The sequence below is a fragment of the Dipodomys merriami genome, unplaced genomic scaffold, assembly GCF_024711535.1.
Source record: "Dipodomys merriami isolate MVZ:Mamm:240054 unplaced genomic scaffold, mDipMer1.0.p SCAF_1370, whole genome shotgun sequence".
In the NCBI taxonomy this organism is placed as follows: domain Eukaryota; kingdom Metazoa; phylum Chordata; class Mammalia; order Rodentia; family Heteromyidae; genus Dipodomys; species Dipodomys merriami.
In genome coordinates, this window is record NW_027202683.1 from 139,821 (window position 1) to 154,473 (window position 14,653).

General features: G+C 41.7%; 1 pseudogene; it reads left to right on the forward strand.

Moving 5' to 3' along the window:
• LOC138825523 (tubulin beta-2A chain-like) overlaps nucleotides 1–13,424 on the forward strand; it is a 73,652-nt pseudogene extending 60,228 nt beyond the window's left edge.
• The last annotated feature ends 1,229 nt before the right edge of the window (nucleotides 13,425–14,653 follow it).

Below are 14,653 nucleotides of genomic sequence, written 5' to 3' on the forward strand. Positions count from 1 at the left end.
ACATCTGTGAGGAGAGCATAGGAGGTAAAATGGACTGTCAGGGGAGGGGAATAGCCACAGAGTGTCTCCATGACATCTCTGGCATCCAGTATTCAGATAATTAGGGAAAGGTTATGAAAGCCTATTTGGTGTGGATAGTGAATCATTGCAGCAGGTGGCACAGAGGATGGGAAAGCGAGTTTAGGAGTACATGGGTCACATCAAGTCTCAAGATGCGCAGATCTACCATCAAGAGAGCTGGACATTATGTTGCATATGTTACATGATAGCCTTTGCTAATGCCATCTTAGACACATGTTATACTACAGTGACTCTGCTGTCTACTACCACAAATGCATGGAAGAGAGATAGAAACTTCATACAGTTGCTGACATCACCAAGATCATCCTAAGGAAGAACTTCATAGACATTATCATCTGATTGTGTGTGGGGTCTGGGGTGGGGGTGGGGGGTATATGTGTGGACACTAGGGATTCAACTTTGGGCCTGGACAGTGCCCCTGAGCCTCTTTTGCTCAAGGCTTGTACTATAGCTCTTAAGCCACAGATCCACTTTCAGCTTTTTTGATATTTTATTGGAGTCTCATAAGTATTTACTTACAAGATAAACTTTAATTATGAGGTGATATGATTTTAAGGATGATATACTACTATGCAAATGCAATAAATAAAAATGGGAGGTAAAAAGACACTCTAAGGAGTATATAGGAAGTTTTATGAAATCCATGAAAGTATATCTTAAAAAAGTGTTATTAGTGACTTAAACAGCAGTGCTAAATTTTTTGTCCTGGATAAATGAATGCAGTCAGTTATTTCTGTTTAAATGTATAATGTTATTTTTATCTTTTTACTGTTTGTAATCTATACTATTAATATTAATAGGTGTAGGAGACTCGAGCTGAGCTGTTGAACCTGGAAAAGGTTTGAGAGGTTGGAACACCACCTCAATAGTACTCAGAAAGCTGAGAGCTGACCATGCAAAGGTTAAAACACAGCTCTGTGAAGTAAGCCAGGCCCAAAGTTATTTGAAATAACTAGTATATGTCTGAGACAAACAGAAACTGTCAGACAAGTTGATGTTAGGTGAAATGAACCCCAAGATAAGGATTCAAAGTTTTTTTCTTTCTTGAGATTGTTTCCAACATACTTATAAAATGATTTCTTTGTTGCTTTATATGTACCTCCCCCATGGTATTAGCCCTGCTTTCACTGTATTTGATGTTGGTATAATTTGTGGAAAGGAAGGGAAGAAAAACAAATTGTTTAAATAGGGATACTGGTGGACCCATTGCAACAATGAGATGTACAACACATTATGTCGAAAAGCGAACTTTACAACTTGGGGGGGGTAGGAAGAGCGGGAGGGAGGGGTGTGGGGAGGGATGGGGGGAGGGATGGGAGATGGAAAGGGATAGGAAGGGAAAACAAAGGAGGAGGCAACAATGCTTAATAAGAAATGTACTCATTATCTTGCCCATGCAATTGTAACTCCTCTGTATGGTATTTTCACAATAAAAAAATCAATCAATAAATAAATATATAAATAGGGTTACAGGTGACCCCATTACAACAATGAAATGTATAAGATGTTATGTTGAAAAACGAACTTTACAACTTCGGTGGGGGATGGAGGGAGAGAAGGGGGGTTGAGAGGGGAAGGGATGGTAAGGGGAAACAAAGGAGGAGGTAAGAATGCTTGATAAGAAATGTACTCACTATCTTGCCAATGTAATTGTACTCCTCTGTATGGTATTTTCACAATTTTACAAAAAAGCACAGCTCTGGAGAGGGTTAAACTATTGCCCCCTTCCATAGTGCTTTAAAGGCCTTGAAGCCTGGGAGGTAAAAGAATTGACAACTTAACCTAGGAAGCTAGATAAAATAGACCAAATGTCTGGATTTTCTCTGGGTTGCATTCTCCTTTCTCAAAACAAAAAGGGAACCAGTGTTTCTCACTCACTGTGGTGGCTCTGATTGCAATATAGAAGCTTCATTTTTGCATGTATCCATGGTAACATTCCCAGCATGAATTCAAATAAATATGATTGCTTGTGTGACCTGGGGCCCAGGTGCCAGTAAGCCTTGGTACCCAAGGTCCTCATTGATTTTTTTTTCTTTTTCTCTATACCTGTCTGGTATTTTCTAATTTTCTTCAGCTTGGTATCCTATTGCACTGCCTTGGGTTGCAATTAGCAACAAATATGAATATTCTTGAGTTGTAAAACATAAAAGACTTACAAACTTTCTTATCCCAGATGGCTTCAAACCACAATCCTCAGATCTAAGCCTTCTGAGTAGTATTACAGGCATAAGCCACTGGCAACCAGCATGCATCTGAAGAATTGATGTCAGTGAGATCTTTCTTGGGGAATGTCTGCACATCTCAGTCCTCCTCAGCTCTGTTCCTTCCTGTTGCCCAAACAGAATCAAACACTTTCACTCCTTTATGTTCAAAATCCTTGAAGTTAGTGAACTGACTTGCCTGCCATGTACCTCCTTTCTATAAATACAATAGTGGGTTTTACTTCTTACCATCGATTAACTAAATTAACTGGGATCCACACAGAGGTGACATGTCCTTTTCTGGAATGCACACCGTACACCTATGTTTTACTTTATCTAATAAAGTTAACATAACTTACCTTGTTTGAGGTTTCTTAGTTCCCATATTTCTTCCTTCTCATCCCTCTTTCCCTTGCACAGAAGGAAGAACAATTTGGAATTGTGAAGAGTGAGTTTTTAGTCATTTTCTGAAAAGCTTTGCCAATGGATCCTGATTTCCAAGTCCTGAGTAACTGGCCTGTAAAGCCTTGTTCTTTAATCTCTCCTCAGCTGACACAAATGACCATATATATCTTAAAAAGGCTTTGGGAAATGAGTTCAGATTATCAGTTAGGAATCCTAATTACCTGGTCACTGCGCATAAGTTGTTTTTGTTTTTTGTTTTGTTTTGTTTTGTTTAAATAGTGTACAATTAGTACCAGAATTAGACTTCCAAGTATTTTTTTAAATTCAAAGCTAGCAGGCTTTCTTATTTGAACCACAGATCAACTTCTGCCCCACTCTCTTTATCTTTTGGTGGTAAATAGGACAGAAGTGTCCCACAGGAATTCAAGGGCACTACACAGTATCCTCAAATCTGAGGACTGTGGTTCACAGCCAGCCTGGGTAGGAAAGTCAATGAGCCTCCTATTCCCAACTAATCAGCAAAAAGAAGTGGAACTGTGGCTGAAGTGGTAGAGCAGCAACCTTGAGCCTAAAAAAAGCTAAGATAAAGCTAAGAAAAAAAAGTTTTATAAAAAGGTAAGTGAAAAACAGATCTAGCACTAAGACAACCACAAAATAAATTTTTAAAAAAGTACAAGAGAGCACAAAGAGTCTTAGAAATGATAAAAATTAACAAGAAACTGGTGGCTCACACTTGAAATTCTAGCTACTCAAAACACTGAAATCGAGCATTACTATTCCAAGCCAGCCAGGACAGGAAAGCCCATTGTGTGTGTGTGTGTGTGTGTGTGTGTGTATGTGTGTGTAAAAAGCCCATTGTGTGTGTGTGTGTGTGTGTGTGTGTGTGTGTGTGTGTGTGTGTGTGTGTGTATGAGTGTGTGTGTGTTCCTTTCTGGGATATGATCTACAAGTTTTTGCTTGACCATTTCCAATCTTTTGGAGGTTAATTTGAGATAAGAATTTCATGAACTTTCCTTGTCCTCTGACAATGAACCGCAATCAGTATAATTCAGGACCTTGTGGGAGTGTCTATACTTCCCTCCTACTAATCACCAAAACCAAAAAATGAACCAAATTGCAACTGTTACTAAACTTTTAGAGCATTCTATCCTTCAGCAAGATTGGTGAGGCCCTAAAAACAAGAGAGAGAACCAACAAATAAATAAATGTATGTGAAGAAGAAAAGAGCCAATTAGTTTTTTATAATATAGACTCATATCTTTAATCCAAGCTGAAATGTAAAGATTACAGTTCGAATCCAGCCTGGGCAGGAAAGTCCAACTAACTTCTTTTTGAGTGTGCTAGACATGGGCTTGAACTTGAGGGTTTTTACTCAAGTTTAAAAATACTACTTCCTGTCTCATCTGGTTAATTGGAGATGAGTCTGATGGACTTTCTAGCCCAGGCTGGCTTTAAACTGTAATCCTTAGATTTTAGGATACTGTGTAGTGCCTTGGTTCCCATGGGACTCTTATCTACTATTAACCACTAAAAGAAAAATAGAGGCAGAAGTTGAGCTGAGGCTCAAGTAGTAGAGCCTGCTAGCTTTGAAATGAAAAACAAAATACCCAAAATAAAACAAAACAACCCTCATAGTCACTAGGCCTTGAATTCAAGCCTCCCCTCCCCCCCCAAAAGAACCCTCAGGAGTTGAGTTTTTGTTCCTGCTAGCTTTGAGCAAAAAACAAAAGGCCAAAAATCTCATGGACAGTGAAGTAGTGTGGCCTAAATGTAGAGCCTGCTAGTTTTGATCTAAAAAAACAAGCCAGGTGCCTCTGGCTCATGCCTGTAATCCTTGCTACTCAGGAAGCTTAGATCTGAGAATCACATTTGGAAGCCAGCCTCGGCTAAAAAGTCCCCTGGTGACTGTTTTTTTTCCAACTAAGTAGAAGTGGCACTGTGTCTGAAAATAGTAGTGTACCTGCTGTGTCCCTGACAGACAGTTCCTAGGCATTGAGTTCAAGCCCCCAACTGACAATATCAATAAATTAATTAATTAAATACTGAGCATAAATGAGTAGGCCCTAATAATAAAGGACATAAACTTTGAAAAAGGGGGAAGGGACAATCAAATAAATGAAAAGGTGGAAAAGGAGCTATTAAGGCTTTCTAAATCAAAACTGTAAGTCTACCTGCTCAGATTACTGAAAACTGAGGACTGTGGTTCAAAGCCAGCCCAGGCAGGAAAGTACAGGAGACATATTTTACTGTGTTCAGTATGGGGGCTTGAACTTGCTATGTTTTGCTCATGGCTACAGGTCTACTTCTTCTAACCTCTTGGTGGTTGTTAGAGATAATTGTCTCATTGACTTTCTTGCCCAAGACTGGCATTGAACCATGATTCTCAGATTTCAGTCCTTTCTGTAATGCTCTTGACTTTCTATTGATATTCTAATCTCCTATTAACCACAAAAAATGCAAAAGTTGAGCTGTGGCTCAAGTAGTGAAACCAGCTACTATTAAGGTAAAAATAAATAAACCTCAAGGAAAGTCATCTTGACTTAATTTCAAGACCTAAGAACCACCACTCAATTAAAAAAAATAGAACCTCAGTCACTGTGACCTGAGTTTAAGCCCTAGAAAAAGAGCTGCAAAAAAGAAAAACAGCCTGTAGTTTACCTGTGGTCAAAGTTGTAGGGCATGGTAGTTTCAAGGGAAACAAAAAAACAGCATAAGAGCTAGCGCCTAATAACAAATGTCAAAAGGAAAGAAAGAAAGAATAAATAACTGAAAAGGTGAAAGAAGAGGTAATTAAAGATTTGTAAATGTTGACTCACACTTATAATTCTGAATGCTAAGGAAACGGAAATCTGTAGGTCATGGTTCAAAGCCATACTGGACAGGAAAGTCCATGAAACTTGCTTCAGTGTGTTCAGTTGAGGGACTTAAAATTGAAGTGTTTTGCTCAAGGCTACAGCTCTACTATCTTCCACCTATTAGGTTGACTGGAGATAAGAGTCCCATTGACTTTTCTGCCCAGGCTGACTTTGAACTCTGATCATCAGATTTCAAGCCTTTCTGTACTGCCCTGGACTACCCATGGAATTCTTGCCTCATATTAATCACTTAAAGAAGGCAGAAGTTTAGCTGTGGCTCAAGTAGTAGAGCCACCTACCCTTCAGTTAACTAAGTAAATCAATAAAACCTCAGAAAGAGAGGAGAGGAATGAGAGTGAAAGACAGAACGTCTTACAATAAGCAAAAGGAAAGAAATGTATATATCACCTGGGAGAAATAATTGTATTGTCAAAGCTTATAGAATTGTATTGTCAAAGCTTATAGAATTCACAAACTTTAACAACCATAATAATGACAATTTGCATTGTGAAGGTTAAAATATGTTTGTGACTTCAACTAAATATCACTATTCCACAATATTCTGAAATAAGAGAAATTTAGGTAATCACCTAATCTCAATAATAGTAAAAATCTCAAAAAGAGTCACCAGGCCTTAATTTCAAGCCCTAACACCAACGTGCCTAACTCCGGCCACACACACACACACACACACACACACACACACACACACACACACACACACACACACACACACACACACACACACACACACACACACACACACACACACACACACACACACACACACACACACACACACACACACACACACACACACACACACACACACACACACACACAGAGCAGGAGCTGAGTTCTCATGCTTGGAGCAAAAGCCAAATGAAACAAAAAGTAGACTGTAGTAGACCTATGGCTTAAGTAATAAAGCAAGCTGCTTTTAAGAGAAAAGAAAAGAAAACCTGAGTATGAAGGCAAGGCCCTAAGCCCCTGACTCTTCCCAGAATGGAAATCAGTCATGGAATCCAACAGTTTGTGCTTGTTCTTGGGATCACAGCTGAACGTGCCCCTTCAGTTCTAGGCCCTCCTATCAAAAATAGAAGGTAGGCTTGTTCTTGGCTTCTGGCACAAGTACCTTGTGTAAAGGAAGCCCCTCCTCTTGCTTCCTGGATTCCAGGGTTCAGCCTCTCTTGTGAGTCAGGGTGGGACGTGGATGGCAGTGTGACAAGAGGTTCCAAATAGAGTGGCAGCTGTGCTAATTGACTTGAGGCTGACAGCTGGATGCCAGGGCTAAGTGATAACAGGTAGCTATCTCTGATTACCCAGCAGTAGGGAGAATGAGCTGGAGCACCTACTGGCTCTGCCTATCAAGTCCACCCCATCTCCTCTGCCCCTGTAACAACCAGAGGTTTAAATGGGGATCTGAGTTGGCTGTGTCAGATTCCTGCTCCCCAGCCCTACCTGTTTGCCTCTGTGTACACCACTGCTGAGGACACGCATCCAACTGCTCTGCAGCCCTACACCGTGAGGGAGATCATGTACATACCGGCAAGCCACTGTGGCAACCAGATTGGCGCAAAGGGGAGCATGACACTGGCCTAGGATCCTAGTCTCAAATTTAGGGGGATGAGGAGGAAGAGGATGGGGTTGGAGGGTGCAGGTGGTGGTGGTCATGTCTAGGCTGAGGTAGGTGGGGCTCCATAGTAGTCCCTAACCTCCTGGAAATCAAGTCCCCCAGATAGTTTCCCCAATTTCCCTAATTTGTGTGGCCCAGGTGGGTGTGGTTTTTTAAGCAAGGCTTGCATGTCTTTGTCTTACCTGAGACTCAAGTCATTGTACTTAGTTTCCTGGGAATAGACTAATGCATTTTTGGTCTGATTTGAATGAAAGGAGTGCAGTGTCTTTGAGCTGACAGATACAGAGGATTCCCTTTTTGTCAACTGATGAGTATCAGATAATTGAGAACAGTTCGTCCACCTTAATGCAAATTTCTCTGAGTTTTCATGCCCTAACTCAGTTCCCTTAAGTTGGGTGTTTCCTTAATCAGTGGTTGTCTAAATCAGTGTATGCTCTGAGGACCCTTGGGGTTCTGGAGACCCTTCTAGCTGAGTCTTCAAGTTACTGCTTTGGCAACTTAATGTCCATATAAGACCAGGTTCTGGTCATAGAATCCAAACAGAATATGGTATCCCATAAGATAGAATACTCATAGGAGAACCCAGATGTCTTCTATTCAGCAAGATAGCAAAGAGATTAACAAAGCTAAAATACTATCAATTTTTGTGCTTTTTTAATTTAAAAAATCTAATTTTTTTACAAAAATAGTTGTGTCAACAGGACTTGGGTTTCTTATAGTTATTTTAAAATCCATTGTTTGGACAGTTAACATTCTAGGCCATAATACACTTCTATTTCCATCTCAGTTTTGGGAAATGCTAAGCAATGAGCACAACATTGACTGCACTGGAAACTACTATGTAGACAGCAGCTTACAGCTGCAGAGAATCGAGGTGTATTACAATGAGGCAGCTAGTGAGTGTCTCCCAACTGGCTTCCAATACCGTGGCAGAATAGGTCCCTAGGAATACTAATGACAAGGAAGGAGTTCCTGCCTTTCTTAGGGTGGTATTGTAGTTCGAATTTGGGGCCTCCATCTTGTAAGTCAAGTGCTGTATCCACCTGAGCCACTCCACCATATATTTTGTTTTAATTTTTGAGTATACACTTGTGAATTCCTCAGGAAAGCCTTTTACTGAATTCCCCCTACCTGTACTTGCTGACTAGCCACACCTGGATTTTTTTTTCTTGTCATGGGGTTTCAACTCTGGGCATAGGCATTGTCCTTCATCTCTTCAATCTTTCTTTTCCTTTTATTATCAGGGGTTCCTTTTTTTAGAACTCTCTGGGCTTCTGGGATAACTCCTTCTAGCTTAGTTTAATTCATTAATTCTGCTTGTTGTAACATATTTGGAAATTTTAAGTTTTTATGTTTACTATGCGTGAGCTGCAAAACCGCTTGTGAAGTTGTAGGAGTTTTTGGAGGCAGCGTCACATCAGATGATAGATTGATTGGGGCATCGCCCACATTTAATCTTTGGTCCTAGTCTTTATTATTTAGAGAAGTCATCTCCATTGGACTGGAAAGAAACAACATGCTCTGTTCACGGATCAATAGAAAAATAGCCAAAATGAGAATAAAAGCAACGAATGTACAGCCAAGAAGAATATAGTAAGAATAAAGGTAGAGGCTATAAAGGTGCAGCCAAGTGTATGGGATGCCTTGAACCAACACCCTCTTCCTGCAGGCATGCTTCCTTAAAGCTCTTTGTCTAACACGATCTCATGCAGAGGTGGCATAGGAGGTGGCATGGCACCAACTATTTCAGGTAGTTTCTTGGAGATAAGAGTCTCCCAGAATTTCCTGCCCCAGCTGGCTTCAATCTGCGATCCTAAGATCTCAGACTTTTGAGTAGCTAGAATTTCACCCTTCAGCAACCAGAGCCCAGTTGCATTGCCCTCTTTAAAATACAGATTAAATTTCTAAAAAGAAAATTTTTGAAATTGAAAATTTTAAAATTTTAAAGAGGGATGTTCAGTCACTAATATATATGTGAATAGTCCAAATCACAAAGCATAAATAAAGTGTCTCACCCTGAAATCTATAACACTTCTGGACTTCAGCATTTTGAATATGAATACTTAGCCAACAATAAATTCTTTTTAAGGTTTTTAAAGTAAAAAACATTGTTGTGATGTAGAAAAACCCAATAATAATGTGTAAACACTGCTTTTAAATGATTCATATTGTCTTTCCTAATACAAACAACCTTACTGAAGTCTACAGAGTAGATTTTCAGTTTTTGTAAATGTCAATGTGAAATTCATTTAATTTTATATAAAGAGTTTCCATTCTACATTATTGTATACAAACAGAATCGTAGATAATTGGTTTTCCTGTGTAATAAACCAATGAAAAAGTGCAAACAAAAGGACAGAGCTATTTAATGTATTTGAGTTTTATGGATCTACATTTGGGGATGTCCTCACCTTGGTATTTTGTGTTGATATTGCTTAAGTAAGATATAAGACTTTAATCTTGTGGTTCCTTGGTTGAGAGTTGTGTGGGATTGTGTCACTCCTATGAGCAGTATTTTATGTTGTGTCTTTATTAGATCCTGCATATCAGGAAGGATGGCCAGTTTTCTTCATGTGATTGTTTAGGAAGGGGGCAATCTCAAACTCATGTTTATATTATTTTAACTGATATCCCTTTTGAAAAATCAGGTTAAATGGCAAATTGCAAGTAATTGCCCAAGGTTGCTCTGAGTATTTGAATACAGGGAAATGTGCTATTTGATAACAATTATTGAAACATTATAACACAAGAAATATGTATTTTATGTATTTTCCCCAGGAAAGCATTATACTTGAATTCCTCTACATTTACTTGCTGAAGAGCCACACCTGGCTCTTTTGTTTTGTTTGTTTTTTTGTCAGCAGTGGCGCTTAAACTCTGGGCCTATGCACTGTGCCCCAACTCTTCTGTTCAAGACAAGCAGCCATACCACTTAAGCCACAGTGCCATTTCTGGTTTTCTATTAGTTTATTGGAGATAAGAGTCTCACAGACTTTCCTGCCGAGGCTGGCTTTGAACAGCGATCCTTTGATCTCCAAATCCACAGTTGCTAAGATTATAGGCATGAGCCAATGGTGCTCTGCACCTAGCTACTTTTAATTGGGGAAGGAAAGGGAGAACAACAAAGGAGTGGGTAACAATGTTCAACAATAAATGTTCTCATTTCCTTACTCATGTAACTGTAACTCCTCTATACAGCACCTTTACAATAAAAATAAAATTAACAAAAAAAGAGAAAGGTTCTTGCTGATAGGCAATGATGACTCACACCAGTAATCCTAGCTACTCAGGAGGCTGAGAAATGAGAATCATGGTTCAAATTCAGCCTGGGCAGGAAAGCCCCTGAGACCTTATCTACAATAAACAACTCAGAAAACTGAAAGTGGGACTGTGGCTCAAGTGATAGAGTGCTAGCCTTGAGCTGAAGAGCTGAGGGACTCAGCCCAGGCTCAGAGTTCAAGCCCCACCATGAACAACAACAACAAGAAAAGGTGTTGTCATCTTTCTTTTGCCCCATTAGACTCAAAGCCTGATGCTCATCTTTGCCTCCTGAGTAGCTGAGATTTCAGCCACCATGCCCAAAGCAAAGGAATGAAATGCATGGAAATAGACAACTGCAAACGTCCTTAAAGTTGCTGAAGCCTCTTGCATGGTGATTCATTCTCAAGATATCTTTTCTGTTTCCATGTCTGAAATGCTGTAATTTCTGTAATGAATGCTGAGAGCCACTTAGAATCATAAGCTCTGCCCCTAAGTTCCTTGTCAAGTATAGGCCTAAGTCAACTCTTGTTCCCACAGGCAACAAATATGTTCCTCGGGCCATCATGGTGGACGTAGAGCCTGGCACCTTAGACTCAGTAAGATTGGAACCATAGAGTTTCAGACCAGACACTTCATATTTAGTAGGTCAGCATGGTCCATGGAAGATGGCTAATAGGCACCCCTCCTTCCTAACATCCAGGCACTCCAGTTCCCAGAGCTGAGCTGAGCCTTTATCCATCTAGATATCATCCTCACCTAACCTACCTATTTCAGTCCATGGGAGTCATGTCCCTGGCCACTCAATCAGCACAGATAAATGCCAGTCTGCAAACAGCCTCTGAAGGGAATGAACAGCGAGCAGGGAATGCCTCCAACAAGGTTTCAGCGCTGCTGGCCATTTCAAATACCTGGCAATAACAGGGAACCACTTCAGGACACCAGAAATCAAAGCACAGCTATGTATGAGCAAGGTGCAGACAAGTGCCTGCAGCTTAGCTTCCCTCTTACCATTCTGTTCTCCTGTTCCTCCTGTGAAAGTAAGTACTTTTCCAGTATTGAGGCAGGCTCTGTTCATTTTTTTTTGGTCGGTCGTGGGGCTTGAACTCTGGGCCTGAGCACTGTACCTCAGCTCTTCAGCTCAAGGCAAGCACTCTACCGCTTGAACCACAGCATCTCTTCTGGCTTTTTCTGTTTATGTGGTGTTGAGGAATCGATCCCACGGCATTGTGCATGTGAGGCAAGCACTCTACCACTGAGACCCCTTCCCATCCCCAGGCTCTGCTCATTTTTAGAAGTACGCACGTGGTTTGGGTTAAAATGTATCTTCCTCCACATTGTCTTTACTTTCTTTAGAACCTGGGTGATTTGTAGGGTCCCAGACACATTGAAAACATTTCCTGAGGGCTAGGAAGGTGGCTCAGCAGTACAGTGCTTGCCTTGCATGCATGAGGCCCTGGGTTCGATTCCTCAGCACCATATAAGCAGGAAATAAAAGCCAGAAGTGGTGCTGTGGCTTAAGTGGTAGAGCACTAGCCTTGAGCTGAAGAGCTGAGGGACAACGCCCAGGCCCAGAGTTCAGGCCCATGACTGGACCCAAAAAAAGAAAACATTTCCTTTATTTCACCAAAGTGTATCTAAAATAATAGCCAAAGTTGCTCAGAGGAGCCTATAGTCTTCACAATGCATATAGCACAGTCATTATTCCTGGAGTATGTGTCTCATCATGTCTTTGTGTCTGATAGGCCAGAACAGGGCAGGCAATAACTGGGCCAAGGGCCACTACACAGAGGGAGCCGCGCTGGTGGAGTCAGTGTTGGAAGTGGTGAGCAGAAAGGTGTGGCTGTCTCCAGGGTTTCTAGCTGCACTACTCCCTGGGAGGTGGCACCAGGTCAGGCATGGGCACCCTGATTCTCAATAAGATCCGAGAGGAGTTCCCAGACAGCATCATGAACACCTTCAGTGTCATGCCCTTGCCCAAGATGTTGGACACTGGCACCTTAGACTCAGTGAGATCGGAACCATTTGGCCAGAGTTTCAGACCAGACAACTTCATATTTGATATGTCATCATAGTCCATAGGAGATGGCTAACAGGCACCCCTCCTCCCTAACGTCCAGACACTAGTTCCCAGTGCTGGGCTGAGCCTTTATCCACCTAACCCTATCATCCTCACCTAACCCTACAACACCATCTTGTCTGTCCACCAGTTGGTGGAAAATGCAGATGAAACATTCTACATTGACAACGAGGCCCTGTATGACATCTGCTTTTGCACCCTGAAGCTGCCCATGCCCACCTATGGAGACCTGAACCACCTGGTGTTGGCTACCATGAGCAAGGTCACCATCTGCCTGTGCTTCCCTGCCCAGCTGAATGCAGACCTGAGCAAGCTGGCTGTGAACATGGTGTCCTTCCCCTGCCTGAACTTCTTCATGCCTGGCCTTGCACCCTGTCCAGCCATGCCAGCCAGCAGTACAATGCTCTTTCAGGGCCCAAGCTCACCCAGCAGATGTTTGACACCAAGAACACGATGGTAACCTGTGATCCCCACCATGGCTGCTACCTGATAGCGGCTGCCATCTTCCGAGGCCGCATGTCCATGAAGGAGGTGGATGAGCAGATGCTCAACTTGCAGAACAAATAAGCAGCTACTTTGCAGAATGGATCCCCAACAACGTGAAGACACTTGTGTGTGACATCCCCCCACATGGCCTCACGATGTTGGCCACATTCATTGGTAACAACACGGCCATCCAGGAACCCTTCAAGCACACCTCAGAGCAGTTCAGTGCCATGTTGCAGCACAAGGCATTCTTGCACTGGTATACAGGCAAGGGTATGGATGAGACGGAGTTCACTGAGGCTGAGAGCAACATCAACAACCCGGTGTCCAAGTACCAGCAATGCAAAGATGCCACTGCTGATAAACAGGGGGAATTTGAAGAAGTCTTGTGGAAGAAGAGGTTTAAGACTTCCCATTGCTAGCAGTGCAACAGGAATGCCAGAGCCCGCCTACGGCTTCTCAAATAAATGGTGCTTTCCTGAGCTACTGTTGTCCTGCAGTGGGACCTTGCTATGTATCATCATGCTCAGCCTTCTCTGTCAGGAACTCACTGACGGTGAATGTAAAAATGCAGATTTCTTTTAAATATGATTGTTTTAAAACCCTATTTGTATAAATAAAGAAGTATACATTTTATACCCTGAGCCCTTATTCTTCTTTAGAATCCTTTTTATTCTTTCAGTGTATTTGAAATATAAATTTGGCCAGAAGGATTTAATCTTAACAATATAGGACTGGTACTCAAGAGGAGTATTAAATTCATGGTTTTTCTGCTATTTTGAAGAGGAGGATGACAAGTGCCAATGTTGTTTTTCCCCCTGGCCCAGTTTTATAGTTTTCAATCTCTCAAAAGCATGCAAGTAGCAAAAAAGCAGTTTGAAGAGAAAGAAAACTAGATCCAGATGCTACTTCTTCAGACAACCACAGGTTCTTGTCTCATGTCCCATCAGAGGGATTTCAGTCACATTCCCCAGAAACAGTATCAGGAACACTGATCCCTGTGTTTAGAGTTCAATTGGCAATGAAGCAGCACTCACAGGATGAGTGCAAGTTCCTGGTTTCCAGGGTAGTTTCTCAAGGTGTCTGGAGCTTTAAGTACAGAAGTGACTCTAGCTGTTTGAGGGAGTGAGAGGCTGAGAAGCTGACCAGTCCCATAGTGTATCAAGAACTGCTTGACACAGTACTTCCAAGTCAAGGAGAGGAGGGGAGACATGGCCTGTCCCAATGACCCATTCTCACGTTCACTTTTCCAGCAGTCAAAGCTGTCTGAGGCCCACAGGGTGTTGTAAGGATATAAGGGATGGCTGGATCTAGCCTGTTGGGTATGTTTACTTTACGTGAGTGAAACAGAAATCTCAATTGCTTAGAACCTACAATAGCCAGGAAAAAGGTAAACACTTCTGTTTTCACTGGAGGCCAAATCAGTCACTGGTTCTTTTTGCCAGAATCTTTCATTCTTCTTTCAGTGAGGCTCCAGGCAGGTTGTCTGTGCCAAGCATTCCTCCATGGCCACCAATAACCTGTAAGAGCACCTTTTTCTTCAGAAACAGGGCTATGGGAATATGGCAAATTATAGAAAGCTCTAAGGAAAAGGTACTTCTGGGTGAGGTGCAAGTCCCTTGTTGCTAGTAAAGTTGGGAGATGGTAAGTT